This window comes from Dromiciops gliroides, chromosome 1, assembly GCF_019393635.1.
Source record: "Dromiciops gliroides isolate mDroGli1 chromosome 1, mDroGli1.pri, whole genome shotgun sequence".
Taxonomy (NCBI): domain Eukaryota; kingdom Metazoa; phylum Chordata; class Mammalia; order Microbiotheria; family Microbiotheriidae; genus Dromiciops; species Dromiciops gliroides.
In genome coordinates, this window is record NC_057861.1 from 418,403,626 (window position 1) to 418,429,332 (window position 25,707).

Consider the following 25,707-nt stretch of genomic DNA (forward strand, 5'->3'; position numbering starts at 1 on the left):
AAACAGCTTTGAAAGACTTAAGGACTCAGAGGATCAATGTAATGACCAATCACAGTTCCAGAGGATTCATGACGAAGAATGCTCTCCACTTCTTGACAGAGAGATGAGTTTAAGATATAAGATGAGATGTATATTTTTACATGTCCAGTGTTAGAATTTGTTTCATTTGACAATTTCTTATGAGGGTTTCATTTTTCTTTTCTTTGTTCCTTAATGGGTAGAGGGTGGGAGAGAAATGAAGCTTATTAATTTTAACAAATAGCTCTTTTTTAAAAGAAGTGACTCACCACAATTTTAGAGTACCAATGAAAAAGTATATTGTATATCTCCTCCAGAGATAAAGGACTCAAGGTGAAAATTAAGTATTATTTTGGGATATGGCCAACGTGAGGATTTTCTTTGCTTCAGTATGCATATTTGTTACAAGGCTGTTGTTTTTCTTTTCTTTCTTTTCTTCCTTTTTTTGATAAAGGAAACAGCAGTTAGGGATAGGGTTCCTCAGAACCACTACCACCACCAAATGAAAAGAGAACAGAGGAAGGACAGAAGAAATCACAGCCAAGCAATGACAGCTTTGAAGGTTACATGTTGAATTTATTATTTACTTAAAGAGAATCTCTACATAATGAAAATTTACTGTTTCATGTACAATCCTTCCGTCTCTTCTATAATGTATATGGAAATGCTCACTTTATTTGGTGTTTAAGTTCAGAATATTGAAAATTACAATAAAATAGAAACTATTAGTAGTTTTTTAATGTTGAGGATTTAAGCTTTAACATTTCAATAGATTCATGTTTTTAACAACTTAGGTGCTGGAATCCATGCATTGTGAGTGCTTCATTGGTACAGACCACAATCCTTCCAAGTCTTCTTAACTGTGCAATTTCCCCTATAAGCTATAGAAGATCCACCCAACTTATAAGAGGTCTTCTTCTAGGTCTTTTTATATTTTACATATTGAGGGTGCCCATGGAACACTTCTACTATCTTATTCTTTGCTCATATGACATGCCTGGATCTTCCTTTTTGAATCATAAATATACTCAATGATATTTTACGTCCCTTCTTGAGAATAAGTCATTAGTAGAAATAAGATATAGCTTATTTGCTCCCCAGTGTATCTTTCCATCGTCCATTAGGTCATCTCAAACTTTAATTCCTTGGAACTTGTGATGTTCCAAGGTTTGTACCACAAAGCATTCCAAGAGAATGTTTGTATTGAAAAAGTAGACTTTGCAGCAATAAGAAGCTTGGGATCATTAAAAGCACAGCACAGTTCACAAATCTATTATACCCTCTGTGGGGGTAGATCCACAGTGCCTATCTCAAATATGCATGCTGATATATTAACTCAGTGAACTGACCATTCAACCTGAACAATAGGCATTTTTATCCATTTAGTTTTCCCATGTGAATTATTAAGTTGATTCTCTTTGAATAAGCATGGATCTCATTGATAGAAAGGCCCTATAATGTGAATTATTAGATTGATCTCCTTTAGATAATCATAGATCTCAATATCAAGGTCTAAACTAGTGGTCAGCAAACCATAGCCCATGGGCCGAATCTGGTACCCCAATTGTTTTGTATATTCTGTAAGCTGAGAATGTTTTTTATGTTTTTCTTGTTTTTTTCTTTTGTTTGTTTCTTTTTGTTTTTGCTGGGCAATACGCCACCTAGCTGCCCCCGTTTTTTATGTTTTAAAAATAAATGGCATTTAAATTGTAAATATATTGTATTTTTACAATTTAAAATCACATAATTTTAAATAAATTAAGGGCATCTAGGTGGCATAGTGGATAAAGCACTGGCCCTGGATTCAGCAGGACCTGAGTTCAAATCTAGCCTCAGACACTTGATACTTACTAGCTGTGTGGCCCTGGGCAAATCACAACCCTCATTGTCCCACTAAACAGACAGACAGACAGATAGATATTTGATAGATAGATAGGTAAACAAGTGAATGACTAAATAAAGGATAAGTAAATAAATAAATAAATAAATGGCTGAATGAATGAATGAATAAACAAATGGATGGATGGATAGATAGATAGATAGATAGATAGATAGATAGATAGATAGATAGATAGATAGATAGATAAATTATATTTTAAAATGTAAAAACCATTCTTAGCTGATGGGCCATATGAAAACAGGCAGGGTCAGATTTGACTGAGAGGCTGTAGTTAGCTGACTCTTGGTCTAGCACTTGTTGCAATCAGCAAATATTATCCACAAAAGGAAGACTCAAGAAGAGCTCACCAACTATAGGGAAGGCTACTTCTATTTGGAAGGATGTTTGACAGAATACCCTGCTTGAAAGTGGATATCCATTTTGACAACTACACATTGCCTTTAACAATCAGAGGGATTGGGGCAGCTAGATGACACAGTGGATAGAGCACCAGTCCTGGATTCAGGAGGACCTGAGTTCAAATCCGGCCTCAGACACTTAACACTTACTAGCTGTGTGACCCTGGGAAAGTCACTTAACCCCAATTGCCTCACCAAAAAAAAAAAAACCCAATCAGAGGGATATTGAATAGTTGGTTCTGTTGCTGCATTTGTCAGAAAATTTTGTAGGATCTTAACATATACTTCTTATGAGAGAGACTTTGATGCGGCATTTTATGCTCCCAAGTCAAATGCTTTTCTAAATTTTTATTTCTGGGAATTAACTAATAATAAACAGAGAGGAGACTTCTACCTTTCAGCCAAGTGTATGATGTAAAAGATGTGGTCTGCTTTAAAGAGCTATCAGTGAAAATCTGTCTATTCTCATATTTTCACTGAGGATGACCTCAATATGCATGGAGCTCAATCATATAGCTGCCAAATTAACTTTTCTAAGGCATAGGTTTGTCCATGTCATTCTCCTCCTCAAAAATCTTTAGCTGTTCCCCATTACCCTGAAGATAAAGCATTTCTCTGTACTGAAGAGCTGTCTCCCCCATGGCCACAAGTGATTACAATTACTTTGGCTAATTAAGAAAGAAGCTGAGCGAATTGTACAACACTTACTGACCTGCCTGCCCATCTTCACATCCTCTGTTTCCTACCTTCTATCATTGTATAGGCTGGCCTCCATGTCTGGAATGTGCCCCCTCCTCGACCACCTCTTGGAATTCTTAGCTCCATCTAAGATAGTTCAAGTGTCATGTCCTACACATGGCCTTTCACAATCCTCCAAATTGTTAGCACTCTCTGATTCTGCCCCACCCCACTGAGACCATTGAGACCAAATTACTTTGTGTTCACTTGAAGTAGAAAGGCAGCTTTGACATAGTATTGGAGTTCTAAACTGGAGTTCTTGAACTTGTGGATTTTAAAAATATTTTGAAATGAATTTCATTATAATTGGTTTCTTTTGTAATCATATATATTTTATTTTATGCATTTAAAATATGACACAAAAAAAAGTTGAGTCCCTGGCAAAGTGGATGGATGACTAGCCTTGAAACCTGAAGACCTCTATTCCTGCCCCATCTTTGATACATACTGGCTGCATGACCCTGGGTAAGTCTCCTAACCTCCCAGTGTTCTGGTCAACTTCATGGGTAGAGGAAGTTTCCTTACCCAGAAGTTCTCTATACCAATAAATCACAGGTCCACTACAGCCCCTTACTTTGCATATATTTGGCATATTTGTGTTTACTATTTATATATTTTGTGTTTGTTTCATATGTATATTATCCGTATACATGCTGTATATAGTGGTAGATTGTAGGCTCCTTAGAGCACAGATATTCTTATTTGTTTTTATCACTAGTAGCAAGCACTTAATAAATGCTTAGTTAATTGAATCAAACAGAATTGAATTGAATAACTTATGACTTGTTACATTGTTGTGACATTGGAGCAGGGGGGCTGCTGTTGCCTTATAACACAGAAAATGGGATAGCTGGTTAGTGCAGTGGATAGAGCACTGACCCTGAAGTGGGGAGGACCTGAGTTCAAATCTCACCTCAAGACACTTACTAGCTGTGTGACCCTGGGCAAGTCACTTAACCCCAATTGCCTTAAACATCTGGGGCCGTCTCCAGTTGTCCTGATAACATGCCTTACCACTGGACCCAGATGACTCTGGAGAAGAAAGTGAGGCTGTTGACTTTGCACAGCCCTCCCTCACTTAAATTCAATCCAATGTTAATCATGACATCTGCCATGGTCCTTTTTGAAAATGAAGGACAAACAACAACACAGAAAATATTCATTCATTATGTACAAATTCATGTTGTAATGATAATGGGATCACAGACTCATAGAAACAGAACTAGAAAGACCCTTAGAGGTCACCAGTCCAATTCCTTCATTTGACTGTTAAGTAAACAGAGGTTAAATGACTACCCTCAGGTCACATAAGTAATGGGATGAAGATCAGATTTGAACTCAGGTAAGCTAATTCTAATACCAGAATTCTTTCCACAATAATCACAATAGTCATTTTTTTTTCCACTAAGAAACTTGTTCTTTGTAGACTTTCATATATTGCTTTCTTCCTAAGCATTGCAGTTTGAATTGGGACTACATTTTCCTTTGGAACTCTATACCATTCTATTCACTGATGACAGAAGTATTGTCTGTATCACTCTATAGCCACCACCTAAGGAACTTGGAGAGGGAAAAGTCAAGTCAAGAAGGGAAAAAAGTGGGGGAAACCCACAAATCTTTATCTGAGGCTCCTAGTTGGAAAGTTTTTCTATATTTCTAAGCTTGGCTTCATATACTGGTCCTGTTAAAATTGCATTCATTTTAATATAGGTTCTCTTCAGTGGTCTGATTCAATTTCTGTACTCCTCTGGGAAGAATAGTTTCAAAATCTAACTGAACAATTTCCCAGGAGACCTTAATATAAAAACTAGTTATTTGCTGCACAAGGTCTTCCTTTTTATAGTTTTTTCCTTAACATCCTAATAGCTCAAATCTTCTTCTTTTTTTTCTTTTCATTTGCCTGTAAGGGACTTAGAAAAGGAATAAAAAAGGCTCTTTCCATCCCTGGATGGATTCAACTTTCTGTGAGTGTCTTCAAACATCATTTACAAGGTTGCAAGCAGAAATAACTTCCTGACTAAAACTACCAGTTGCTTTTAACATATGTAGCCCCCAGATCCTGTTGGACTTGTTCCCTTGAGACAAGGGTTTCCCACAGTGTTCTGGTTAAACATTTCAGATTAGGACAGTCTACAAATGCAAATTTTTAAAAATAGTTTTAAAATCAGTATTTGTTCTGGAAAAAAAAAATGACTGATGCATGGGTAAAGATTAAACTGGGTGGGGGGGGGGGTGGCAGCTAGGTGGTGCAGTGGATAAAGCACCGGCCCTGGATTCAGGAGTACCTAAGTTTAAATCTAGCTTCAGAAATTTGACACTTACTAGCTGTGTGACCCTGGGCAAGTCACTTAACCCTCATTGCCCTGCAAAAAAAAAAAAAGATAACTATGGCATATGTACATAAGGATATAAAGAAGACAGGTCAAGTCCTTGTCACCTCTTTCTCACTGGGCCTACTCCAACAACTTCTTAACTGGTCTCCCTGTTTCTAATCTTTCCCCTTGCCAAGACATCCTTCATTCAGCTGCAAAATTCATGGTCTTGAAACACAGATCTGGCTGTCACTCTTATACTCCACAAATATTCCATGTCTTTCTTTTGCTAGTAGGATCAAATACAAAATCTTTAGCCTTGAATTAAACCCTTCACAGTCTGGCTCCCACCTACCCTTTCATTCTTGCCTTCACATATTTGCTGCTCCAGTCAAACTGGTCTGATAACACAACATTTTATCTTCTGCCTCCTTGGCTTTGCATAAATAACCCCCAAGACTGGGACAACCTCACTCTTCACCTCTGCCTTTTGGAACCCCTCACTTCCTTCAAAACACAGCTCATTGCCAACCCCTGCAAAAAGCTTTCCCTGCTCCCTGAGTTATGGGTGCCCTCTCCTTTAAATTCCTTTGTATGTTACATGGGGTGGGGGGAATGCAGCTGATTGGCATAGTGGATAGAATGATGGTCTTGGAAGATTTATCTTCCTGAGTTCAAATCCTGCCTCAGACACATAATAGCTTTGTGACCCTGGATAAGTCACTTAACCCTGTTTGCTTCATTTTCCTCATCTGAAAAATGAGCTGGAGAAGGAAATGGCAAATCACTCTAGTATCTTTGCCAAGAAAATTCTAAATCGAGTCACAAAGAGTTGGTCACAACTGAAAAATGACTACAATGTTACATATAGGCAGCCAGGTGGCATAATGGATAGAATGCCAGAAGACTTGAGTTCCAATCCAGCCTCAGACAATTACTGGTTGGGTGATGCTGGGGCAAGTAACAACCACTGTCTGACTCAGTTTCCTCATCTGTAAAATGGTGATAATAACAGCAACTATCTCACAGGGATGTTGGGAAAATCAAATGAGATATCATATGTTTGCTTTGCAAACCCTTAAATGTTATACCTTTATTAAATAACTAATAACAGATAGATGAATAGAAATATAGCATATACTATATAATAATTGCTGTTAGCTATTATTATATACTTTACATTTCTATATCTGTATATATGTTGTGTCATCCTAGTAGAAGGGGAAATACTAATTCCTTGGCCCTTTTATCCTCCTCAATCTTTAAATTTTGGAAAATTGTATCCATTCAATAATTCATTCATTCAATAAGTATATATTAAGTAACTATTCCATGCCCCAGGCACTACACTGAACTAGACTCTGACCATATAAAGACAAAAACCAAAATAATTCCCACCCTCAAAATTCTTACATTCTATTGGAAGAAAACAACATGTATATAGAACATTAAATGTTATATGTTATAAATATATATGTATATGTAGTAAATACATGTGTATATATACTAGGCATGCATGTATATATACATAAGTATACATATATACTATAAATGTAATATACATGTTATCTGTTTGTTGTTAATTGTTCAATCATTCAGTTGTGGTCTGATTCTTCGTGGACTGCAATGGACCATACTGTCCATGGGGTTTTCCTTGGCAAAGATACAGGAATGTAGGTTGCCATTTCCTTCTCCCAGTGGATTAAGGCAAACAGAGGTTAGTGACTTGCCTGAATAACAGCTAGTACAATGCCTGAGGTAGGATTTGAAACTCAGGTCTTCCTGACACCAGGCCCAGTGCTCCAAGTCCACAGAGCCACCTAGCTGCCCATACACATACACACATAGAAAGACAGACAGACAGAGAGGCAGGCAGATGAGAGTGAAAGAGAAAGAATGAGACAGAGAGAGAGAGAGACGCAGAGAGACAGAGAGAGAGAGACAGAGACAGAGAGAGAAAGAGACAGAGAGACAGAGACAAAGACAGAGACAGAGACAGAGAGAGAAAGTTCATTTGAGCTTTAAGGATATTGGACCCTCATAAGTCAGTCCCCCTAACCCTTATCATATGGCTATGTAACAGGAGGAAGGGAGAGGATGAACAGAACTCTCTCTTCCCTGGTTTCTTGTTGATCAGTTAAAAACCACTTTGGTCACCATACAGGAAACAGTTCTATGAATCTTGGGCATGCTCTGATGTAGAGAAGGATTGATTTCCCCAAGCTTCCATGTGCTTTGAGGCCAGCTGAAGCATAACTGCACATGCTTTAAGGACTGGGCTTTCATTGGCCACTCTCACCACTACATATGTGAAATAGAAAACAGAAGACTTTCTGAAAGGAGGGTCCTAGCAACTCAGGGAGCTATCACAATAGGCTGCTGCATATAGGTGAGCTGAGATACATGAACTGAGTCTTGAAGGGAACCATGGAATTCATGAGGCAGAAGTGAGGAAGATGAGGAATGGCCTATACAAAGACATGAAAAAGTGAGGTGGAATGAAGTTTGTGGGGAACAGGAAAAGTGGGCCAATTTGATTAGAAAGTAGAATTCATAAGGAGACTACTGTAAATTAAGTGTTAAAAGGCAAGCTAGAACTAGACTGTGAAGGAATTTAAAACCAAACAGTTAAGTTTGATTTTGATTTTGATCATAGAGCCAAGAGGAAGCTTCTTGTGTTTTTAGAAGCATCAATTTACCAGTGTTTGGAAGGAAAGAGATTAAATGCAAGGTGCCTGATTCAGAGGCTATTGTAATAAACCAGACAAGGTGATGATGACCTAACCAAGGTACTGGCTGTGAGTGAAGAGAAAGGAAGAGATGCAAGATATATTGTGGATATGGAATTGAGAAGATGTGAGAACTTGACAAATTTAAGAGTCAAGGAAAATGAGGAGTTGAGGGTTGAGGGTGACTTGAATTAGGTGGCCTAGAGAGAAAGGGATGTTAGAAAGAAGAAAAATGTTTTGGGGGAAAATAATTGATCTCTGTCTTTGGACATGTTGGGTTCTAGATGCCTTGACTGTGAGATATTCAATTGGAGATGTCCATTACCAGGACACTGGAATCCAGGAGAGAGACTTGGAATTTACACACTGTAGAAACCTTGGAGATATCTTCAGAAAAAATTGAAGTATTCCAAGGCTTTAACTATTACTTCTATGTAGATGAGACTCAAATCAGTTCTCCAGCCCTGACCTTTCTCTCTGAAGCTCTAGATCCATATCTCCAACAACCACAGGATTTCTTTGTCTGCATGGCAATTGTCAGTTCCTCAAACTCAAAAATTTCAAAACTGAGCTTTACTTACTTATTCAAAAATCTATTTCTTCTAATTTAATTATTTATGATGGTGACCCCATCACTTACCAACTCTCCCCCACCGGAACATCAGTATTATCACCAACTTTTCTCTCTCCCTCACCTCCTCCATTCAAAGTGTATGAAGTAGTACTGCCAATTCTACATCTACAAACTCTCTCAATCTGTGTCTTTTTCTCTACTGCCACCACCCTAGGAGAGGCTCTTATTACCACCTGCTTGAATTTCTACTATGAGCTTCTACCAGGTTTCTTAGACCTACCGAATATCCATTGCAAAACTAGCACATTGCTTTCAGACACATCTGCCTTGCACAAATATTACATAATGTCATAATGAACAACCCCTTCAATGGCTCTCTCATTCCTACTAAGAAAAGTTCCTAATTCTTAACATTCAATACTCTACACAATAATTTGGCTTTCTAGACCTCTCATACTTCTCCCATGAACACACTCTACAATCCAGGCAATTCAATTCAATCAGTAAGTTTTTCAGTCAAGAGACATTTACTAAGTGTCTCTTATGCATTAGGTATGGTGTTAGGCTTAGGGATATAAAGACCAAAATTAAACAGTCCCTGGCTTCAAGAAATGTCTATCCTAAATTGGGCTACATGGCATTCTAACAAATATCCTGTACTTTTCCAGCTGCAAAACCTTTGCTTGTTATGTCCCTACTAACCTAGAATGCCCTGTTCTCTAACTCTTGAATTCCCTACCCATCAATGAAAGTCCAAATCAAATTCAGCCTTCTCCAGGAACCTTTCTTTGATCCCCACAATCCAATAATGACCTTCCTCTCACTCTTTCAGTTCTAATATATCATTTTGTTTGCATCTCTGTTATAAACTCATCCTGTTCTGTTTTGTATTATAGTTATCTATGAATATGTCATATTCCACCACCACCACCCCAATTAGATTATAAATTTCATGAGGGCAGGACTGGAGTCTTATCTCAGCTTTATATCTATTACAGAAATTAGTACAATGTTCTGTACCACAGTAGCACTTAAAATATCTGTTGAATTCAAAGAAAGAAAAAAATTACTCAATAGTTTATGGATACTTTCCTATTTAATTACTAAACTCTTTCACAATCCCAGATCTCTTAAAAAAATTATATGTCATAACAAGTATGGCTATTTCTCAAATATTGTCATACACTGAATTCTTCTGTTTGGTGTCAGGCCAGCTGTTGGTGTGGTAGGAAGCAACCACACATATTTTCTCCCCTTACTCCTATGAACTGAGTTATTTATCACTAGCATGCAGTATTCATTGAATATCCACTCCTTAGTGTGACTATTAAGGGTGTTCTTTATAGGGCTTGATCTAGGATAAAAATAGAATATGAAATTATTTTCCCAGCTTCTTTTCTTTTTAAGAAAACACCAGTTTGGAACTCCTAATTTAGAATTCTTCTACCATAAAGTTCTTACATTAATAATCATAACAGGCAGAAAGATAATAATTAATATAATCATTGTTAATGATGATGAAAATACCAGAGTACAACAAAATTTCACTACAAAAGTGTTTATCTCTATACTTAATATGTCTAATTTTCAGTTTATTTTCTTTAAATATAAAAAAAGGCATTATTTAAAACATGAAATTTGTAGCCTAATTTGAAAAGAAATCCAGTACACAAATATAAAGCCAAAAAGTAGTTGGTGCAGAATACATCTAAACTGGGAGAAAGCAGTGGCATAATTAAAAGGACCTTGGATCTGAAATAAAAGAACCCAAGTTTGAATCTTGCCTCTGTGACCTATCAGTTATATAACATGGGGGTTAAGACTCTCTGAGCCTCAGTTTCCTCATCTGCAGAGTAGAAACAATAATATCTGTACTACTGACTTCAAAAGGCTGTTGTTTGGCAAAAAGAAGATAACACAGGAGATGTAACACAAAGCACCATGTGTCAACTGTGGCTAATAATTGGCTTCTCAAAATACTAAGGGACTACAATTCCGTGTTTAATTTCTAATGTGACTCAGAAAGGCAACTTTCCTATCCAACTTGAAAATTCCTCATAACTTATAGGTCAGTTACCCCTCAGTGCCAGAGCTAACATGATTTTCTGGGAGAGGGGAAAGAAAGAAGGAAGAGGGGCAGCTAGGTGGCGCAGTGGATAAAGCACCGGCTCTGGATTCAGGAGTACTGAGTTTCAAATCCAGCCTCAGACACTTGACACTTACTAGCTGTGTGACCCTGGGCAAGTCACTTATCCCCCATTGCCCATCAAAAAAAACAAAAAAGAAAGAAAGAGGGAAGAAGGAAATCAGTCAACCAAAAAGTATTTATCAAGCACTTGCCATGTTCCAAGTACAGTGCTAAGTGCCAGATATTCAACTACAAAGAATGAAATAATTTCTACTCACAAACAAATTCCATTCTAAAAGGGGAGATAACAAGTACATATAAAAATATATACACCATGAATATGAGCGAATAAATACAGATATATGTGCATGTAGAGATGGATGGATGGACAGACAGATGAACGGATACAGATAGATAGATAGATAGATAGATAGATAGATAGATAGATAGATAGATAGATAGACAGATAGATATAGTTGTTCAATACAAGGAGTGTGGGAGTGAGGACACTCACAGTTGGGGAAAGTCAAGAAAGGCTTCATGCAGAAGTTCATATTTCAGCTATCTCTTAAAGGAAGAGAAGGACTCTATAAAATGGAGGTAAGGAGAGAAAACAGGCCAGTGTGACTTGATTGTAGTGTGGGAGGAAAAGTACTAATCCATTGAAGCTGGAAAAACAGTTTGTGGCTTGGTTGTATTGAGCTTTAAAGGTTAAACAAAAGAGTTTATCTTTTATTGTAGAAACAACAGGAAGCCATTGGGGTAAACTGAGTTGGATAGTCACATGGTCAGGTCTGTGTTTAAAGGAAGTGAAGAAGAACTGGAACTGGGTTATATTTCAAAATTAAGCAGTTCTCCAAGGACTTATTAGAAGATAAATGTTTCAGGTGCCCTAGGCTGGCTAATAATATAAAGGTCAGGATACCGAGGCCTGGCTAACCATGGTTACACCATGGTTACACCACAGTCCAGTGACTGCTACTTTGCTTTTTAGACTCAGAAATTCAATTCTATCAACTCATCCAGGGGTGCCCAGGCTCTGGGAGGTTAATTTAAAGTAGGCAAACTCATAGGAAATTTATTTATTAAGCAGAATTTTAATCTATTAATTTGTGATAAATAAAATCAGTTAGTGAAACAAAATAATCCTATCAATTAGTCAGCCCATTCTCTTTCTAGCTGAGAAACTAAAAGAGAATCAGAAGACTGTTTGGTGAATACAACATCATAATATGGGGACTTTGGTAGTCTTAAGAAATAGCTTCAAAGATGGCAGAGGAGAGGAAGTGAGCTCTTGAACTCACTACACAATCATTCCAAAAAACATCCAAATAATGCTATAGGACAATTCCTGGAACAGAAAAATCCGCAGAAGAATGTGCTGAGATCATTGTCCAACCAAGGATGGCTTGGAAGGTCAGAAGGAGGAGCTGTTGTGCTGAGACAGGAGCGGAGCCCAACCCCATAGTCACCCTGACACAGATCCAGTCCCAGAAAGGCCTCGACAGAGAAAGAAACCCCCAGAGCCTCTGAATCAGCTGCGTGCCAGTGTCATCTGGAACTAAGCTCACAGTCTGATGAGAGGACCTGAGCCCTTGGCAGGGGGGATATTACAGGGGTCTCTGCTGATGCTGAGGCAGAACTTGGGTTTTTCACCCCTGCTGGGAACCAGAACATAGGCTTGAGTAGCAATGGCCCAGGTGGGGGAGAGGCACAAATTCATCAGAGGTGACAACCACAGCACACAAAGCTGGTTGATTAGCAAGTTGGTCTGGGGTCATCTTCAGACCAGGGAACTGGCCAGGCTAGTAAAGAACCTGCCCCTCCTTAAATCATACCACCTGGGATCTCCTGAAACTTGGGATAGTGCAGCCTGGGAAACAGAGCCCCACTTTAAGGAGCTAAAAGTCAAGTAAAAGAAAGGCAAAATGAGCAGACAGAGAAAGGTGAGGACCATAGAAAGTTTCTTCAGTAACAAGGAAGACCAAGGGGCACCCTCAGAGGAAGATGTCAACATCAGGGCCCCTATATCTAAAGCTTCCAAGAAAAATACGAATTGGTCTCAGGCCATAGAGGTGAGACCAAAAAGGACTTTGAAGATAAAGTTAGAGAGGTAGAGAAAAAAATGGAAAGAGAAATGAGGGTGATGCAGGAAAGACATGGGGAAAAAGTCAACAGCTTGAAAAGCCAAATGGAAAAGCTCTCTGACAAAAATAATTGCCTAAGAATTAGGATTGAACAAATGGAAGCCAGTGACTTTATGAGAAACCAAGACACAATAAAGCAAATCCAAATGAATAAAAAATAGAGAGCAATGTTAAATATCTTCTTGGAAAAACTGATGACCTGGAAAATAGATCCAGGAGAGATAAATTGAAAATTACTGGTCTACCTGAAAACTATAATCAAGGAAAAAGCTTAGACATCATCTGCCAAGAAATTGTCAGGGGAAAACTGCCCTAATATTCTAGAAGCAGAAGGTAAAATAGAAATTGAAAGAATCCACCAATCACTTCCTGAAAGAGATCCCAAAAGGAAAACTCCCAGGAATATTATAGCCAAATTCCAGAGCTCTCAGGTAAAGGACAAAATATTATAAGCTGCTAAAAAGAAAGAATTCGAGTACTGTGGAGCCCCAGTCAGGATAGCACAAGATCTAGCAGCTTCTACATTAAAGGACCGGAGGGCATGGAATATGATATTCCAGAGGGCAAAAGAATTGGGATTACAACCAAAAATCACCTATCCAGCAAAACTGAGCATATAACTTTTCAGAGGAAAAAAAAAATGGGACTTCAATGAAAAAAGAGGATTTCAGGTATTTGTGATGAAAAGACCTGAACTGAATGGAAAATTTGACTTTCAAATACAAGACCCTAGAGAACCATAAAAAAAATTGGATTTGGGGGACATGCCTGGGGTCATGCAGTGGGTGACAGTCTCATGTCTGAGGCTGGGTTTTGGCTGGGGTCCCCCTGGGTATGGGGTGGATGCTTTGTCCACTGTGTCACCTAGCTGCTCTATGATGACATCTTTAGGGTAAAATTGAGGGTTGGGATGAATGTACTGGGGGAAGGGGAAGGGCAGAGGTAGCATGGGGTGAAATCCCACATGAAAGAAACAGGAAAGGGCTAATGGAGTGGGGGAAGAGATGGGGGAGGAGCAGGGCAGCAAATTAACTTTACACTCATTAGAATAGGCTCAAAGTCCTTACTCTCATCAGAATTGGCTCAAGGAGGGAATAACATACACACTCAATTGGGTAGAGTAATGTATCTAACTCTGCAGGAAAATAGGAGGGGAAGGGAATAAAGAAAGAGGGGCAAAAGAAGGAAAGGCAAATTGGGGGAGAGGAGAGACAGAAGCAAATCCCTTTTGAAGAAGGTGAAAGAAGATAGATAATAAAGTAAATATCATGGGGAAGGGAATAGGATGGAGGGAAACAGTTAAAAATAGTAACTGTGAAAAAGAGAAAAGGGGGAAAATTGTACAATAAATTATTTATATCAACTCTTTGTGGTGGCTAAGAATTGGGAATCAAGGGAATATCCATCAATTGAGGAATGACTGAAGAAGCTCTGGTGGTATATGATTGTACTGGAATGGTATTGTGCTATAGGAAATGACAAACAGGATTATCACAGAAAAACCTGGAAAGACTCATATGAACTGATGTATAGTGAAATAAGCAGAACTGGGAGGACATTGTGCATAGTAACAGCAGAATTGTTCTATGAGCAATTGTGAATGACTTAACTACTCTCAGCAATGCAATGATCCAAGACAATCCCAAGGCAGCTAGGTGGCACAGTGGATAAAGCACTGGCCCTGGATTTAGGAGTACCTGAGTTCAAATCCGGCCTCAGACACTTGACACTTACTAGCTGTATGACCCTGGGCAAGTCACTTAACCTCCATTACCCCGCAAAAAAAAGACAATCCGAAAGGACTAATGATGAAGAATACTATCCACTCCCATAGAAAGAACTGATAAAAAGAGCACTTTTGGATTGAACATATATAACCAATACCAGATTGGGTGCTGTCTTGTGGAGCAGGGAGGAAAGGGAGGGAGGGAGGAAAACTTGGAACTCTAAATCTTATGAAAATAAATGTTGAAAACTACCCTTACATGTAACTGGAAAAAAGAAAATAAATGTTTGTTGCAAAAAAAATTTTTTTAAAGAAATAGCTTCAGTAAGTAGGGGTTGACTTATGTGATCTTCTGCTACACATGGATGCACCTGTGTGACATAAACATTCCCTATGAATATTTCCTGATTCAGTCTATTATCCAGTTAGGATACCCTGTCCACTAAATATAGTTGGAGAAACAATAAGAAAAATTATTCTTTGATTGTCCTTTTTTCAAAACTTCTGTGATTAGATTACTTCATAAGGGACACATAGCAATTTCCAAAACTAGAATTCAACTTTCACAAGTTACATCTTAAGTTGTTGACTTTTCCTGATGAGACTTTAGGGAAACACTTGAATCTCAACAGCAATATGTTTCCACATTGCTTATTAATACGAATTACTTCTGAGAAGACCTCTGCAGATGCCTGATCACAATTCATTATATCAGATGTAACTTTGAAGTCAATTCAGTGATTTAATAAAAATGTTCCACAATATTATCTGAATGAGCATTTTCCCCTTTCAAGTAGTGACCGTAGGTGACCATCTACTTGTTCAAGTATAGATTAAAAGATATTTATCTTCACCCAAGACATTTTGGGGACTCCTCTTTCAGAGAGGCATTGCAATCCTACAGCACACAGGATCATTGACCTTGAGTACTGGAAAAAGATGTTAGTGGCATTCTCTTCTATATTCAAAGGACACACTTACATACCCTCAGTAGTGATAAATTTTCACCTTTAATGGATGTGTTTAAAACAGCCTCAAATTACAAAGAGCCAAGTCTTCATGACAATGATTAAACTGGGTCATGCCTTTTGGAGTGAAAAATGAAAAATAATTGTAAACCAAGGGTGTGATCTCTCTTGTGTGATTAATAAACTGGCTATGAAGGCCATTCTTAGAGAGGAGTTCCAAACTCATGGTGAGCAATAGCAACATTCTTGTGTATCATCCATACTATTGCTACATTCAAATTACTAGAAGCTGTCTTGTCTTGGTCTATCATTTATTTGAAACTACTGCTAATGAGCCCCCATTTTCACTGAATCTCTTCAATCAAGCCAAAATTAATAACAACATAGAAATGCCAAAGATCATTCACTTAGAATAGTCAATTCAGGTCAAGAAGAGTTTATTAAGTGCTTACTATATGCTTGGCACTGCACTAAGGACAGGAAATACAAATATAAGCATCAAGAAAGACAGTCTCTGTCCTCAAAGAGCTTACAATAGAGTGGGGGGGGGTATAGAAGGTACTTGAACAGGGGCATAGAAGAGAAAGAAGGTTGTAGAGTCAGGAATATCCCAGAAAGAAAAGAAAGAGTAAATATCATTGGCTTGGGTGCATGCCTTAAAATGGAAGTTCCAGGAGGAACTGACCAATCAGAGGAAGAGGCTATATGGAAGGATTGACCTTCCAGGGTAAGAAGGCTTCTGTACATGGTGGAGGAAAAAGTAGAGAGAAAGTAATGAAGGAACTATAAGTCAAGACAAATAAAATTAATTAAAACCAGTCTAGGTAAATAAATTGTGATTAAAATTGAAAGGACCTAAGGATTCCAAAGATTGAAGTGAAGGAGAGTACTCCAGGTACAAGGAAGCAATGTGAAATCAGTTTATAAAGCAAGTTGGAGCCAATCCATGAAGGGTTTAAAATACTAAACAGAGGAGTCAATATTTTATCCTAGAAGGAATATGGAGCTTCTTCTTTTTTGAAATTTAAATTTTTTTCATTCTTAATCATATTTTATTTTTTCCAGTTACATGTAAAGAAAGTTTTTAAAATTTGTTTTTTATAAAATTTTGAGTTCCAATTTTCCCCCTCTGTTCCTTTCCCCTCCACAGACAGAAACCAATCTGATATAGGTTATACGTGTACAATCACATTAAATATATTTCCACATTAGTCATGTGGTGAAAGAAGAATCAGAACAAAAGGAAAAAAGCTGAAGAAAGAAAAAAAAGTGAAATGGTATAATTCAATCTGCATCCAGCTTCCACAGTTCTTATTCTGGATGTGGAGATCATTTTCCATCATGAGTTCTTTGGCATTGTCTTGGATCATTGTATTGCTGAGAAGAGCTAAGTCTGTCATAGTTGATCATCACACAATGTTGTTGTTACTATGTACAATGTTCTCCTGGTTCTGCTCACTTCACTCAGCATCTGTCCACTTAAGTCTTTCCAGGTTTTTCTGAAGTCTACCTGCTCATCATTTCTTATAGCACATGTAGGGGCCAAATATAATACATGGAGAGTTAATTGGGTAGCTCTCCATAATATTGGGGTTCAGAAAATAATGAGGAACCTCTAGGTCCAAAACTTCCTTCTCTCCAAACTGCCTTTTTAGTTGTTTCTCCCAGGCCAATAAGAAAGGAGCTTAACAGCCTCTTTTCCACAAATGAATCAGGTTTTATTAATGGGAATAAAAAAACACAGCAAAGGTGAAATTAATAAAGTCAAGGACAAGGGAATAGAGAAAACGGAAAATGGATAATCCCCCTAACTCTAAAAAAAGCCTATACAATCCCCAAACTCACTTCCAGCTCAGTTAATTCAAAGAGCTGGGCTCGTTTTATTAACTCACCACCTGGGGTCTGTAGTTTCAATGGGAAACAGCTATGCAGCCAGGGCCCACAGGACAAACCTCTGTCTCATTGACTCCCAGAGCTCACTGACCAGAAAAGGACAGAGCTTCCCTCAGCAAGCGTTTACTCTCCCTCCCCCAAAAGGAGAGGTCCTTCAAACTGCCTGTGGAGAGTTGTTCCCCTGCTGACATCAGCAGCATATGTCACTCAGGGCAGACCAGGTGTGGCCCATCTCCAATCAGTCTGCCAAATTCCATTATTTTACCACATTCAACAGCGGAATGGGGAGCTTCTTAAGCTAGGGAGAAACATAGGCTTGTTCTTTAGGACTATCAATTTGGCAGCTATGTAGGATGGATTGGAGAAGGGAGTAGCTAGAACTAGGGAGACAAATCAGTAAGCTTTTGCAATAGGCAGACAAGAGGTTAGGGGAGCCTGAACTAGAACTCTATGTGTGGAGAGAAAAAAAACAGATGTAAGATTGTTGTGGAGGAAGAATCATCTAGAATTAGCGACTAATTTGGCACGGAGGGCAAAGAAGAATAAAAAGTCAAGGATGGTTCCCAGGTCACTAATAAGAAGGATGCTACTCTCAAGTACCCACCATTATACACATATATTTCCAATCCCTTATCAAATTCCACACACACTGTTAGGTTCTGGGAATTGTTGTTGTTCAGTCATTTTTCAGTCATATCTGACTCCTCATGACTCCATTTGGAGTTTTCTTTGCAAAGATACTAGGGTGGTTTGCCATTCTCTTTTCCAGGTCATTTTATCGATGAGGAAACTGAGGCAAAAGGGTAAAGCGACTTTCCCAGCATCAAACAGCTAATAAGTATCCGAGACTAGATTTGAACTCAAGAAGAGGAATCTTCCTGACTCTAGGCCCATCATCTATCATCTGTGCCACCTCACTGTCCTGGTTCTGGGAATACAAAGTCATAAATAAAACAGTCCTTGCTTCCATGGAGCTTACATACTACTCAGAAGCATATACAAGAATATTTACATATATGCAAAATAAATGCAAGGTAATTTATAGGAAAGGGGATTAACAGGTGGGGGGGGCATCAGTGAAGACCCCATGTAGAAGGGGACATTTGAGTTGAGCTCTGAAGGACACTCAGGAATGCCCGAGGTAGAAGTAGAGAGGGTGTATACTATTTTAGACATGTTAAGTTTGGTTGTGGGACATTCAGGCAGAGGTGTCCCTCAAGCTAATTGGACACTTCAACAAAATAAATGCAAGGTAATTTCTATCAGATAATTTAAGTCATTTTACAGATAAGGAAACAGACCAAAAGAGCTTAAGTGACTTGCCCAGGGTCATGCAGCTAATAAGTGTCTGAAATAGGATTTGAATCCAGGTGTCTCTGATGTCAAGTGCAGAACTCCACCCACTACATCTCACTGCCTCAAAGACTGTGAGGCTCAGGTAAGCTTAGAAACCGTAAATCTGCAGTGGATCCAGTTGGTACAGTTGTAGCAAGAGCTACAGGGCCCTAAGATGTTACTTTTTTCAGTTATCATAAATTAGGATTGTCGAAGTTCCTAGTGTCTGGCCCCACAAACTCCTATGGCAGCAGCTCTTTGTTTATTGTTAAAGGAGGAAGGGGAGAGGAGGGAGGAAGGGCACTGAGCTGAACAAATATCTTGCTGGTGTTGGCTAGCTATCTGCTGCTCCCAAGGCCCTGAGGAACCCTCTGTTTTCCACCCTGTGTAGTGGAAGGAAAGGCAGCTGCAGGGGGTGGCACCAGGCCCAGTCGATGTCAGCTTAATTCACTGACCCTTCTTCAGACCCTCAACTGGAGATTGTTAGAGCAAATTCTTAATTTTTCAGTACAAGTGCTATGTTGATCAGTGCTTAACAAAATCCCCTTAACATCCTGCAAATTAATGTAAGACCAGCATAAGGAAGTTATTTGTTCACATGTGGATCAGAGATGATCCTGATTCTCAAATGTTCTACCAGCAGAACACAAGTTCTAGAAGATTCTTCCAAGCTAGAAAGGTGTCAAATACAGGTTCAATGATAGTCTGTTGTCTAAGGATGAGCTAGCTGTGTGAGGAGACACATCTCTAGGTTAATCAACCAGAATTTGATTCTTTTCATTCATAATTCATTCATTTAATTTTTTGTCTTTTTATACTCAGTAACTAACACCCTTGTTCTATTTATCAGACCTGCTATTTCTTCAGTATTACTGAATCCCACTGAATAACCCTCTCCATTAGCATAGATGGGTACCTTCTTTTTCATTAACCTGGGGCATTAAGGGGCTAAATAACTTGTCCGTTGTCAGTAGGTATCAGAGACAGCACTTGAACTCATAGCTTTTGTTTTTAACTCATAGCTTTTTAACTCCAAGATCAGATTTCTCTATCCACTGCTTGTCTCTTAATAAATGCTCTTTAATTAATTGATTAATCTACTGGAAATCAGAAGAGCTGTGGTCTGTGATAAAAGGAGCATGCTCATTGACAAAATAAGTCATCTTTTGAAGAACTGAAGAAAGGTTGCTGTTCAAGGCAGATTCTAAAAAAAGTTTTGTAATCATAGCCTTTTCATTTCTCTTTTGGCTTTAGATAGCATGCTATGTTGAATTCCTTTAACCCACATCAAATTTAATTCCCATAACCATCTGGCCTATGGAAGAGAAAGAAATGTTCACTTTGCCAATATTCAGTCACTGAGTACTGTTAGGCCATCCTTCAAGTTGGTTCTACCCTTCATCCCTTCCTCTTCATCTCTCACCACCTTCAACAATAAGGCAACCTGAAAGGCACAGGAATTTGAGACTAGCTAGACATGAGTGGAGTGGACAGGCTCCAGAACTTAGCTGTATCAGCTGACCACTTCCAGAGAAGTCATCAAAGGCAGGGAAGTGCTAACAGTTGGGTTGGGTTTTTTTGGTGAGGCAATTGGGATTAAGTGACTTGCCCAGGGTCACACAACTAGTAAGTGTCAAGTGTCTGAGGTCAGATTTGAACTCAGGTCCTTCTGACTCCAGGGCCGGTGCTTTATCCACTGCACCACCTAGCTGCCCCAGTGCTAACAGTTATTAATGAATACATGCAGTCAGATGAGGGTTCAGAATCTGGAAATGCAGGGATCAGAACTCCAAGAAACTGGGAAACAGAGGGTTAGGGACCAGGCAGGGGGTCGGGTCAACAAGGGTTAGAACCAAGTTGAAGGGTATGGGCAACAGGAATGGAAAAAAAACACCACCTAGGATATTGGCAAAGGGCCTGAGTAAAAGAATACCAGTTACAATAACAGAGATTGATAGGGAGCCAAGGCTCTGTAGGGCAAAAGGATCCTTCTAGCCTTCTTGCCTAGTGCCACAATCACAGAGTGTGATTTTATTGTTATGGATGGCAGATCCCAAGTCATGCTTCATTAATAGGTCATTGCACTCGCATTTCTACCAACATCAAGGTATGCAACATCTCTTTTGGAAGTTCAGTTCTCACCCTTTTGTGAACACCACTGGTATTAACCATGAAGTATAATAGCTCACATTTCTCTATTGTTTTAAGGTTGGCAAAACTCTTTCAGAAAAAGAAAAGTGAAGTAGGTAGTATACATATTATTGCACCATTTTACTGACTGGGAGACTTGGGCTCAGAAATGTGAAGTGACTTACCTAGGGTCACACAATTAGAAAGGGTCAGAGATAGGATTCAAACCCAGGTCTCTTGATTCCAAGGAGAGCCCTATTTCCGATGTGCCACTCATCTCTTAATAATAAACATTGTATCATTTCTGATTTTCTTAGCAGGTTCATGTGGGATCTCCTTCACCATACTCTTTAAGGCTAGCTGTTAGCAGCTATGTTACTTAGTCATATCGAATGTCCTTTATTCAATTAAATTCAACAAGCACTTATTAAGCTCCTACTGTGTATCCATTGGTATTGTATTGGACCCTGGGGACACAAAAACAAAACCTGAAGCATCAAGATGGTGGCAAATAAAGACTAAAATGTGAAGACTCTTCAAATGAGGATATATATGTATATGTGTGTGTATGTGTGTGTGTGTGTGTGTGTGTGTGTGTGTGTGTGTGTGTTGGAATGATTAGAATGATGCCACCTGCTGGAGACTTACTGTAGGAGGGCTCCACCATGAGAAGAAGGTCTCTGAGGGCAAGACCATGCATCTTTTCTTTGGTGTCAGGAAGTGACATTTGCTTGTGGGAGGAAGAAGTGGGAGGCTGGCGCTCTGACTCGGTCTCTTTCCTGAGGACTCTGGTGGAGAAGGGAGCTAGAAATGCACTCTCTCTTTAATAGATAGATGAATCTAGGCTTTTCTCTCTCTCTTTACCAAATTCTTATTCTCCTTAATAAATGCTTAAAAGTCTAACTCTTGTTAAAGCTTATAATTTATTGGTGACCACTCATTAGATATTTTATACAGTATAGCTAGAATTTTAGCCTCTTACAGTGTGTATATATACATATGTATACACACACACACACACACACACACATATATATATATACACACACACATCCTATATAAGTAGTTAACTGGCTAATACAGTACCTTAGGGCTTTGCAACTATTCAAAAAAGTTACTCTTTCATTCCTGCTTTCCTGTCACACAAGTGACAGGAAAAAATCAATGCTTTCATAAATGTCTTAGTAGACATGTTTTATTCAATTCACTATATCTGGACTCTGGGCATTTTTTCTATCCCCCAAACCTGGAATAATCTCCCTCCTCATCTCTACTTACTGCCTTCTCTGTCTCCCTTTTAACTAAATTCTCCTCTTCTACAGGAAGCCTTTCCTAACCCCTTTTAATTCTCATGCCCTCCCTCTTTTAATAATACTTTATTATTATTTATTATATATTTTTATTTATCCTATATGTAATATATTTATAATTTATAATATATTTATCCTATATATAGCTTGTTTGTACACATTTGTTTGCTTGTTGTATCAGCCATTAGATTATGAGCTCCTTGAGGGCAAGGACTATGTCTTACCTCTTTTTGTATTTTTGTATCCCCAGTGTTTAGCACAGTTCCTGGTACATAAACAGGGCTAACAATGATTTCTGCTGATAGAATCATATCCATTTCTGATGTTGGACTATATGACAATGCTAAGGACTTTGGTGGCAAGAACTCTCTCTTCTGAGTCTTTAGCAGCTGTGGCCATAACACCTGCAGGAGTGGTTGCCAGGTGGCATCTACACAAAGTTTGTTTCCTGAGATGATGGCTCAGGGAACCAGACAGGAAGAATTGCTATTCCCAAGGCTCTTAGGGTCCAGGTCCTGAGCTTTCTCTTCAGGATTTAAGGGGAGATTGTGGTGGTGGTGTGGTAATTGGACTTAACTAGAACATCCTATCTCTCTCTTTCCCTGAGGGTGCTTTGTTGCTTCAACCAGGCTAGCTTGCTTTGTGTGTAGCAGTTGGTTGGCACTTTATGGGGATGACTGGATTCCTCCCAGGAGTTGTTTCCTGGATGATAGCTATGGGGGCTGGGCTGGGCTGGAGGCAGGACCAATGATCTGGGGAGGGGGAGTTGCCACTTTTAGGACTCCTGAGCCCATCTGCCTATTTGGTGGTGGTGATAAGAAAGTTAAGCTCCATTTCCACAGTCATTTCTCCCCTCAATGATAGTTGTAGGACTGGGGTAGAAGCAGATCTGGTGGTTTAGGAACATTGCTATCCCCAAGGCTCTTTAGCTCAGGGTCCTGGGTTTTCTCTATCAGAATCTGAGAAGGAAGTAGTGGTGGTGGTGGAACATGTTGTCTCCTGTCTTTCCTTCAGGGTGCCTTTATGAAGGGGATGGCTTCAAGAAAGCTCTGTAATGAGATTTAACAAGACTTAGACACATTGGATATGGGTGCTGTGAGTGAGTGAAGAGTCAGGAATGAGGTCACAAGGTCACCTTGGTGCCCAGAAAAATGGTGATGCCCTGGACATCAGTAAGGAAATTTGGAAGACATATAGGTTTAGAGGGAAAGACAATAAGTTCTGTTTGAGACATGCTGAGTTTTAGATGCTCATGGGATATGCAGGTGGAGCTGACCAGTAAGCAGTTGGTAAGGAAGGGCTGGAGATCAGAAGAGAGATGATAGTTGAATATTTTGATTTGAGAGTTGTCTCATAGAAGGAGTAGGGTATCTGATGACATCACTTAGTGAGAGGGGTAAAGAAAGAAAAGAAGGCTCAACATGGAATCCGGGAATATACTACTACACAGAAAGATGAAGACTTATCAATCAAAAGAGACTGAGCAGGATTACATATATAAGAGTAGAATTAGGAGAGAACCGTGGAATGAAAACCCAGAGAAGAGAGAATATCCCAAAAAGAGAATTTTGTTAAAAATTTGGTTTAAAATGAGGGTTAGAGGAGTAATGACTGAGTTCTCATCTCAGTTCAGCTGTGTTGCTAGGTCAATTACTCTACCTGCTCTGGACCATAGTTTCCTTGCCTGTAAAATGACAGAGTTAACTAGATAATCTCTAAGATCTTTTTAAAAATTACAGAGGGATGTTTAGTGATAGGATATAGCAAGAACAGAAGTACAAACCATTCTCCTCAATACTTAGTGGCATACTCTTCCCTATACCACCTCCATCCCTGGGGAGCATGGACACCAATGTAAAGCAGTTGCTAAGAAACATTTGCCCCACTAAGTTTACTCCTAAATTCAGCATGGCCAATGAACATAGTAGATGCCCTGTTTGTACAGCCAGTTCAGTGCTGGGCTTGTACCTCAGCTGATCCTTTTGGCTGTGCTGGCGAATTGAGGTTTGGCTGTTTCTAACTTCTAGCATGCACTCTAACTCCACACTTCTGACAGCTCACTTACAATCTTGAAGCTCACAAGGCAGCAGCCTAATCTGTTCCATATCCAATATTCCTTTATCTAAGGAATAGAAAGGTAGACACCAACAGGGCCAGAAGTAACTACCTGTGGTCATGGGTTCATGTCAACCAGGATGGAAGGAGTAGACCACTGGTGTGTTGGCACTACCTTTCTCAGCTCTCAAAAGACCATGTGCTTAAGGCTTCACTCTGATGAATGAAGGCATCTAAGAGAAGACCTGAGGTCCTTTCTCCACCCAAAGACCCAGGGAAGCTAAACCTCCTTGCTTGACACCAGAGAAGACAAAAGGCTCTAAAGTCTATGATTCTCTAAGCAATTGAAGAGAAGATAAAGATTTTAAGGTCAATGATGATCTAAACAATTTACTATATACAGGAGGAGGAAATTAATTTTCATTCATTCAACAAATATCTATTGAGCATCTACATCTACTGTATTCAAGGACTGTGTTCTGTTGGGATCAGTTTGCTTTCCATGTAGTCATCCTTAGAAGGTGAAGGGAGTATTTTGCCTCAAAAAAGGTGCTAATTTGAAGATTCTCACATGAAAGTGAGCCTTGGCATCTGCCAACTCTAATATGTGACTTCCTTAGCTTCATACAAAAGATTATTTGAATGGTTTATTTGACCAACAGATGGGTTTTTTTCTCCTTACAACAGGTCTCACTATAGGATTTCCCTAGAATACTGGTTCCTCTAATATTTTTTAAATTCTACTTCCCAATTTGGATTTAAAACATACTTCCAAGGATATACTTATTACCCAAAGCAAGCTATACCTGTATTAACCCTACTATTGATATATGGCCTGTAAATGTAGTATGGTGATTTTGCATGTTGGACAGTTGTGGACAGGAATAAAGGCATGAATAATTTTTTTAATAAGAGTTGTCCACTTCCTACCAATCCTTTTTGAAATCCTTGCATCTATTTAGGCACTGCACTCCCCAAATTTTCAAGGGAAATTTCATGTCAGGAAGAGAAGGAACAATTTGGTAAGTCAAAGAAAGAGAGTAAGGGTTGTTGGGTTCAGGTGGTAGGGATTTGGATGAAGAGAGAACCCCAAGAATCCATCCCTCCCTTCAAGGGAAAAAAAAAAGCCCTGAACCACTCAAAATAAAGAGAATCTAAAAAGACCCTAAACATTCTACATTCTTCCATTTCAGTGTTTAACAGCCTTCACTATCAGGAAATTCTTCCTTAAATCCGGGCTAAATCCTTCATGCTGTAGCTTAAGCTTTTTTCTATACTCTGTCCTGATTAAATTTACCTTCAGCTCTTTCTTCTCCAGGAAAAGTAAGCCCCTCTTCTTTAAGCAT

At 39.0% G+C, this 25,707-nt stretch overlaps 1 pseudogene; it reads right to left on the reverse strand.

The window, feature by feature from the left end:
* LOC122749987 overlaps nucleotides 1–25,707 on the reverse strand; it is a 59,755-nt pseudogene extending 34,048 nt beyond the window's left edge.